Raw genomic sequence first — 8,218 nt, forward strand, 5'->3', positions numbered from 1 at the left:
TGCAAACCACGCGATAGCAAGAAAGATTTGATTGGAATGAGAAATGGTGACATCCTCTGGGCTGGGATTCCTTCAGCCTCTGGGCCTCGGGGACCTGGAGATCTTCATGGGACCAGCTTCCTTGGGATTGTTAACATCACCCTCAATCACTGGTTCTCAACCTTCCTAATGCCGCAACCCTTTAATATAGTTCTTCATGTTGTGGTGACCCCCAACCATACAATTATTTTCGTTGCTACTTCATAACTAATTTTGCTACTGTTATGAATCGTAATGTAAATATCTGATATGCAGGATGTATTTTTTTAAGGGGTGAATCGTGAAATATTTATTGAAACAAACAGCAAGACTAACTGAATATGGCGCCAATAGGGAACATGAGTAATTACTCAAGGACCCCAATTCTAATTCATAGAACCCCCTCTGTCTAAGTGCTCATAGACCATTTTTGCAGCAAAAGGTTCTATTACAAATCTCAGACCTTCACCAGAGGACACACACAGGAGAGAGACCCGTTAATGTCCTTCTTGGTCAGAATGGACCTGGGGCCCCTGGGGCGCCTCGTTGACATGTGTCCTTTGGTGGCGTTTAAAGGTCCCCAGTTGGCGGAAGGCCAGGTGGCAATGGGGACACGGGTAGGGTCTCAGGCCCGAGTGGGTGCGCATGTGGACGTTGAGGTTCCCTTGGTGGCCGAACCTTTTCTGGCAGACGGCGCACTGGTAAGGCTTCTCCTGAGTATGGACCCGCTGGTGGCCACGCAGCGTGGACTTGTGGGTGAACCTCTTCTGGCAGACTTTACAGCAGAACGGCTTCTCCCCCGTGTGGATCCGCTGGTGGACATGGAGGTCTGAGGCTTGAATGAACCTCTTGGGACAGTCAAGGCACTGGAAGGGTCTCTCTCCTGTGTGTGTCCTCAGGTGAAGGTCTAACTGTGATTTGTAGCTGAACATTTTGCTACAGTCTTGACACTCGTACGGTATCTTTCTCCTGGGTTCTTTCCCAACAGGGTGACCAGTTGGCTCCACGGTGCTTGATGCACCCACTGAATGGCACTGGTGCCGTCTGGTGACTTCTCCTCTGTCCAACGACACGGCTCCTTCTTGAGGCTCCTCTTGGGGGGTGGGAGTGTTGCCCCTTTTTCTCTTGGGGGCACCTCCTGGATTCCCAGAACCTCTTCTCTTTGGACACTGACTCAAAGCCTGTATCTCTGGAACTTGGGTGGGAGGTACGTCACCGGCATCCACACGCTCCAGACCAATTCCTTCCGGCGGGTTCTGCTCCCCCTCTGTCTTCACCGAATCTTCAGGACTGCTGGGAAGTGGAGGCTCTGGAGATGTGAGTACTACTGCCTCTTCCCTGTCTTCCATCACATCCTTCTCCAACTTCACCAAATTCTCCATGGGCCTCACACCCTCAAGATCATTTTTCATGGAAATCGCCTCCGGCAGGAAGACTTTCTGCCCCTGTCCCCACAACACGTCACTGGTTCCTGGCTGGTTTCCCAGCTCTTCATTGACCTCCTGGCTGTTCTCAGGATGTACCCCTGTCTGACTTATGGGGGATCGGAACTTCATGGACAAGTCCAACACGTAGTCTGTGTCACCAACTTCCTCATCGGCCATCTGGACATCGGAATTCTGCAGAAGATACTTCTGCTCTTGCAAGGTGATGTCCTTCCATTTCCTAGGTTTCTCCTTATTTCTCAGCAAGACCTTCAGTTCCTCGCAGCTCTGCACTCGCCTCTCCTTCACCAAGTTCTGCAGCTCCAGGGGCATGATGGTCATAAACGTCTCCAGCAGAAGCTTATCCAAGATCTGCTTCTTGTTGAGCAAATCGGGCCTCAGCCAGCGATGGAGGAGCGCAGACATTGTGTGCACACTATGGAGGAGGTCTGCGTCCTCTGAGTGTTGGAAGGCTCTGAAGAGCACGTGCCCCTTCTCAGAGTCCAGGTGCTGTTCTTCAGTGAGGATTCCCTGGGGCGTTTCGGCCTGTAGCAGCTCCCAGCCCAAGTTGCCCTGGGGGAGCCCACGACCATCGGAAAATGCCTGGTCTGCAGCCATATTCACTGGAAACGTGAGCTCCTGATGGAGAGCAACAGAAGGGACTGACTCGGTATCAGGTCCACAGTTCTGTCCCCACAGCACGTCACTGGTTCCTGGCTGGTTTCCCGGCTCTCCATTGACCTCCTGGCTGTTCTCAGGATGTACCCCCGTCTGACTTATGGGGGATCGGAACTTCATGGACAAGTCCAACACGTAGTCTGTGCCACCGACTTCCTCATCGGCCATCTGGACAACAGAATTCTCTTGAAGGTACTTCTGCCCTTGGAAGCTGACGACCTTCCATTTCCTGGGTTTCTCCTTATTTCTCAGCAAGACCTTCAGTTCCTCGCAGCTCTGCACGCACCTCTCCTTCACCAAGACCTGCAGCTCCAGGGGCATGCAGATCATGAACTTCTCCAGCAGAAGCTTATCCAAGATCTGCTTCTTGGTGAGCACATCTGGCCTGAGCCAGCGATGGAGGAGCGCAGACATTGTGTGCAAGCTCTGGAGGGGGTCCGCGTCCTCTGAGTGTTGAAAGCCTCTAAACAGCACATGCCACCTCTCAGAGTCCCAGTGCTGTCCTTCAGTGAGATGTCCCTGAGGTCGTCTGGCAGGTGGCAGCGCCCAGCCCAGGCTGCCCTGGGGGTGCCCATGACCATCGGAAAATGCCTGGTCTGTAGCCATATTCACTGGGAACGTCTCCACGGGATTGGAGTAAACCCAGCTGCTGAGGTCCAACCCCAGCAGGTCCAGGGGTCCCCAAAGGTGTGGACGGAGTCGGCGAAGAAGGAATGACACGAAGACAGCCTTCAGTTGATCAGCAGCCTAGTCAGGACCTCTAGCCAGGATCTCCAGCCAAGTTCCGGTTAGGATCTGATGTTTACTGTCTTGTTACATCTGTTTTTATACCAGTCGATTTTAATCCTGTCAATTTCTATTGCAAAGGTTAGGGCGTTTCTTATCTCCATTCCAGGGAGTAAAGATTATGTAGCTCAAGCGTGATTGTTTGTAGTTAAAGTGATTAACTACCCACCTGGCACTTAGTTAAGGGGTTGTATCCCTTCCCTAACCTCAGGGAAAAATCCCCACCTGGGGAAACAACCTTTCTCAGAGAGGTGACCTTGGTTAAAACACATAGCGCTAAGGGGAGCAAACATATTAAGAACAGTATGCCATATACGCCAGGTCCCTTGAAACATATGCTGTGCAGATGTTTCTTTCCTGCAACGACTGTGCCAAGCAGCAAGGATGGACCGGCTCCTGGCATCCAGCCTGAAGTCAGCTCCTGATGGAGAGCGACAATAGGCTCGGACTCAGTAACAGGTTCACAGTTCGCCTCTGCAGCTCCTGCAGCCTGGACTGACGTACTCTGTGCTAGGTGCTGACAGCCGAGTGTTTATATACCCGCTCCGGGTATCACTTCTTGTTCCCGCCTCACCCTGTGATTGGTTAGAGATCAGGGTTGATCCATTTTTCATAATCCGCTGAGACGTGGTTTCCGGTAGAGAAACGCCTGGGGCCGCATGGGGCATGTTAGCCAATGAGCTGCTTCCCATGTGTCTGAAGCGCTTGAGGGACCCAGACATGCAGACCCGGCCAGGGCCTGGGTGCCGAGGGGTCACGGAGGGTCTCGGGTTCAGTTCCCGATTTGGGCACATCCCAGGTTTTGGGTTCGGGCTCCATAGATTCAATGGTTCTCTCTCTCTCTCTCTTTTTCTCTGCCTAGAATCAATTTGAAAAGAATAAATAGCCCTACTCAGTTTGGCTCAGTGGATAGAGCGTTGCCCTGCGGACTGAAGGGTCCAAGGTTCGATTCAGGTCAAGGGCATGTATCTTGGTTGCAGGCACATCCCCAATAGGGAGTGTGCAGGAGGCAGCTGATGGATGTTTCTCTCTCATCGATGTTTCTAACTTCTATCCCTCTCCCTCTCACTTCCTGCGGGAAGCCGTTCCATCCTTGCTGCTTGACACAGTTGCTGCAGGGAAGAAACATCTGCACAGCATATGTTTCAAGGGACCTGGCGTATATGGCATACTGTTCTTAATATGTTTGCTCACCTTCTTGGCGCTATGTGTTTTAACCAAGGTCACCTCTCCGAGAAAGGTTGTTTCCCCAGGTGGGGATTTTTCCCTGAAGTTTGGGAGGGAATAAAACCCCTTAACTAAATGCCAGGCGGGTAGTTAATCACTTTAACTACGAACAATCACTCTTAAGCTACATAATCTTTACTCCCTGGAATGGAGATAAGAAACACCCTAACCTTTGGAATAGAAATTGACAAGATTAAAATCAACTGGTATAAATACAGATGTAACAAGACAATAAAACACAGAACCTGGCTGGAGAACCTAGCGGGAGAACATGGCAAGAGAACCTGGCTACAGAACTTGGCTAGAGATCCTGGCTAGACTGCTGATCAACTGAACGCTGTCTCCGTGTCATTCATTCTTTGCGTCATTCATTCTTTGCCGACTCTGTCCACACCTTGGGGAACCCCTGGACCTGGTGGGGTTGGACCCCAACAACTTCCTCTCTGTAAAAAATCAATAAATAAAAAATTCTGTAAAAAGAATAAATAAAAAATAAAAAAGCCCAGACAGCTTGGCTCAGTGGTTGAGTATTGACCTATGAACCAGAAGGTCATGATTGGATTCCCGATCAGGGCACATGCCCAGGTTGCAGGTTCAATACCCAGTGTGAGGTGTGCAGGAGGCGGTGGATCCATGATTCTCACTCATCATTGATGCTTCTATGTCGATCTCCCTCGCCATTTTCCGGAACTGGAGTTCAGAGCAGTCGGGGGCTTGTGACTCCCTCCTGATTCAAAAAGACAGCTGCAGCCGAAACCGGTTTGGCTCAGTGGATAGAGCGTCGGCCTGCGGACTGAAAGGTCCCGGGTTCGATTCCGGTCAAGGGCACGTACGTTGGTTGCGGGCACATCCCCAGTAGGAGATGTGCAGGAGGCAGCTGGTTGATGTTTCTCTCTCATCGATGTTTCTGGCTCTCTATCCCTCTCCCTTCCTCTCTGTAAAAAATCAATAAAATATATTAAAAAAAAAAAAAAAAGACAGCTGCATCCTCAGTTGCCAGCCCTTGCCACGTGCGCCTCCGTACCTCTGCACTTTACTTCCACACCTCCTCTGAGTCTCAGTGTGCTTTTCTCTTTCCTTCTAGTTGTAGAGTTTCCACTCAGCCAGCCTTCCTGTGGTTCTGGATGATGTCCGTTTTGTCTTTTAGTTGTATTTTTGAATTTGTTGTGGGAGGCAGCAATTTCCGGTGTTTACCTATGCCGTCATCTTGGTTTCTCTCCTGCAGGATGTATTTAGGCGACCCCTGTGAAAGGGTCATTCGACCCACAAAGGGGTTGCGACCCACAGGTTGAGAACTGCTGCTAGTAATTGGAGCATGGCTAACAGGATCCTCTGAGGGAGCACATTTCTAAAGACCAGGAAGAAGGTCTAGGCCCCTTCTTGGATTTCCCACAAACCACACGCTCTCTACCCCACACCCTCACCTACCCTACACCTTCCGAGCCCACAGGCCCCAGATCAGGGAGTGTGAAGTGTCTCAGGTGTTTGGGGTCGATGGGCTGGACTGTAACAGCACTTACGGATCACCCATCTTCCATGTGCTACCCTTAGAACATGAGTCAATACAGTCCTGTTTGGGGGCCGTTTATTAAGCTTCTTGTATGTCCCAGGCACTGTGTTCGTTCACCTAACCCTGACAACAAGGAGTGACAATACTGTTATCTCTGTTTTGTAAATGAGAACACTGATTTTTCAGAGGCACCGAAAAACAGTTAGTCAGAGCCAACTATGATTTCATTTAATATTTGCATGTATCAGTAATCTAATACTAATAATGGTTAACTTGTATTGAGTGTTCACTATGTTCTAAGAGCTTCACATGTATAAACTCTTCTAACCCTCACAACAACCCTATGAAATTGAGTGTTATCATCCTCGTTGTTGTTTTTTTAATTGATTTCAGGGACAGGAGGGAGAGGAAGAAAGCGATAGAAATATCAATGATGAGAGAGCATCATCGATCGGCTGCCTCCTGCACTCCCCCTATTGGGGATGGAGCCCACAACCCAGGCATGTGCCCTGACTGGGAATCGAACCATGACCTCCAGGTTCATAGGCTGAAACTCAACCACTGAGCAACTCCAGCCAGGCTCCTCCCCGTTTTATAGATGGGAAAACTGAGGCGCAGAATGGTTAAGAATCTTGCCCAATGTTACTCAGCCATCAGCCTCTTCAACCGTTCCCAGTAGGCTCAGTTCAGTTCAAGCGTCGATTGTGTATCATCCAGGGAAAACAAGACAGAGAGTGGTGAAAAGCATGGACTTAGGAGTCAGCCATGTTTGGATTCAAATTCTAGCTCTAACCCGGATGGGCTCTGTGAATATGGGAAAGTGTGTTCGCTCTCTATTGCTACGTAACAAACCACCCCAGCCTCTGGCTGCTTGAAACAGCAGCTGTTATCTCCCAGTGGCTGTGGGTCAGGGATCGAGAGGAGCTTCCCTGGATGTCCGGCTCAGCTCTCTCCCAGGGCTGCCGGCAAGGTGTCATCGAGGCTGTGTCACCTCAAGGCTCCACAGGGAAAGGACTGCTTCCAAGCTCCCTCGCATGCCCCTCCCCCAGGGCTGCCTCCTTCCAAGCCTGGCGGCTGCTCCCCTCAGGGTGAGTGTCCGAGGGACAGTGAGAGGGAGCACCCGAGATGGAAGCCACTGTTGCTTTATAACCCAGTCTCAGAAGCGACATTCTGTGCTCACTTCGGCAGCACATATACTAAAGTTGGACCGATACAGAGAAGATTAGCATGGCCCCTGCGCAGGGATGACATGCCAATTCATGAAGCGTTCCATAAAAAAGAGAAAGTGGCATTCCATTATTTATACCCTATTCTATTAGAAGTGAGGCACCAAGCCCAGCCCACGCTAGAATGTAGAGATGGACAGGAGGGGAGAGGTTGGGCCACCCCAGACGCTGCCCACCATGGCCTGTCACTTACACTCTCAGCCTCAGTTCCCTCATCATAAAATGGGAATTATAATAGTACTAGAGGCCTGGTGCACGAAATTCGTGCAAGGGACTCAGCCCTCGCAGCCGCCGCAGCTTGCCTCAGCTCTCACAGTCCCAGCTTCGTCTGGAAGGTTGTCCCTGAGGTTGTTCAGCTGTCTGGTCTAATTAGCATATTATGCTTTTATTATTATAGATTTACCCCAGGAGTTCTTCTAAGGCCTCAGCAATGATGCTTACAGAAGAGATGGGAACGCTGCCCAGCAAAGAGTGAATGCTCAGTAAGTGTTGGTCACTATTCCCACCGAGGCCAAGCTACTTGTGGGAAGGGACACTGCCTCTTTCTTGATGGCATCTGTCCCTTCAGTGCCTGCCTAGTGCAGTACCTGGCACTTCCTTTCACTCCACGGCTGCCAGGCATGGAGGGTGAGGGTGCAGGAAGTGGGATGAAGGAGGCAGTGAGCACGCTGCTCATGCCATTCCCAAGACCTGTGGGAAGAGCTTCCCCCTAAAACGCAAGGATTGTCCTCTGTGAGCCCACCAGGGTGCGAGGGTCGAGAGTAACCAGGGGTCTGGTCCCTGCTGACTCTCAACCTACTTCACTCAGAGATGGTCAAGCAGGGAAGGTTACCAACCGGGGGCTGGTCCTGGGTGTGAATCCAGTCCTGCTCCTATAGGTCCTGGCTTGGCAGATCCCCCAAACATTGGTCAGGGCCTCCCAGGAGGATCTGGTACAAGGGCAAGGACAAGTTCCAGAATCCTGGGCCACCCACATGTAGTGATAGTAACTGTTTGTGGCTTCCTGAGGTTTGTTATCAAGGAACAACATGTTGCCCTCTAGGGTGCTTGGCAGTGGTGGCAGCTGCTTGGCAGTACCAGTCTAGAGCTCAGGGGAAGGAGCAGAGGGACAGGGAGGGAGGGAGCCAAGTCCTCGGCGAACGACCATGAGCCTGGCCAGGCTGCAGATCAGGAAGAGATCAAGCGCAGTAGAGAAGCAATGGGCTGGGCTGGAAGGACACAGGCTGTAGAGCCATGGGTGGGCTCAGGGCTCAGCCACTTGTCTGCCAGTGACTTTGGACAGCTCTTCACTTCTCTCCATCTCTGGCACCTCGTCCACAAAATGACCTTCCATCTCGCACGGAGGTTGT

The 8,218-nt window shown here is 51.1% G+C and overlaps 1 non-coding gene across 1 annotated transcript; it reads left to right on the plus strand.

The window, feature by feature from the left end:
* Positions 1 to 6,815: 6,815 nt before the first annotated feature.
* On the plus strand, positions 6,816 to 6,922 carry LOC111826843. Its single transcript, XR_002830275.1, has one exon. It is a non-coding gene; the product is annotated as a U6 spliceosomal RNA (small nuclear RNA).
* Positions 6,923 to 8,218: the final 1,296 nt, after the last annotated feature.

This window comes from Myotis lucifugus, unplaced genomic scaffold (genome assembly GCF_000147115.1).
Source record: "Myotis lucifugus unplaced genomic scaffold, Myoluc2.0 scaffold_105, whole genome shotgun sequence".
Taxonomy (NCBI): Eukaryota; Metazoa; Chordata; class Mammalia; order Chiroptera; family Vespertilionidae; genus Myotis; species Myotis lucifugus.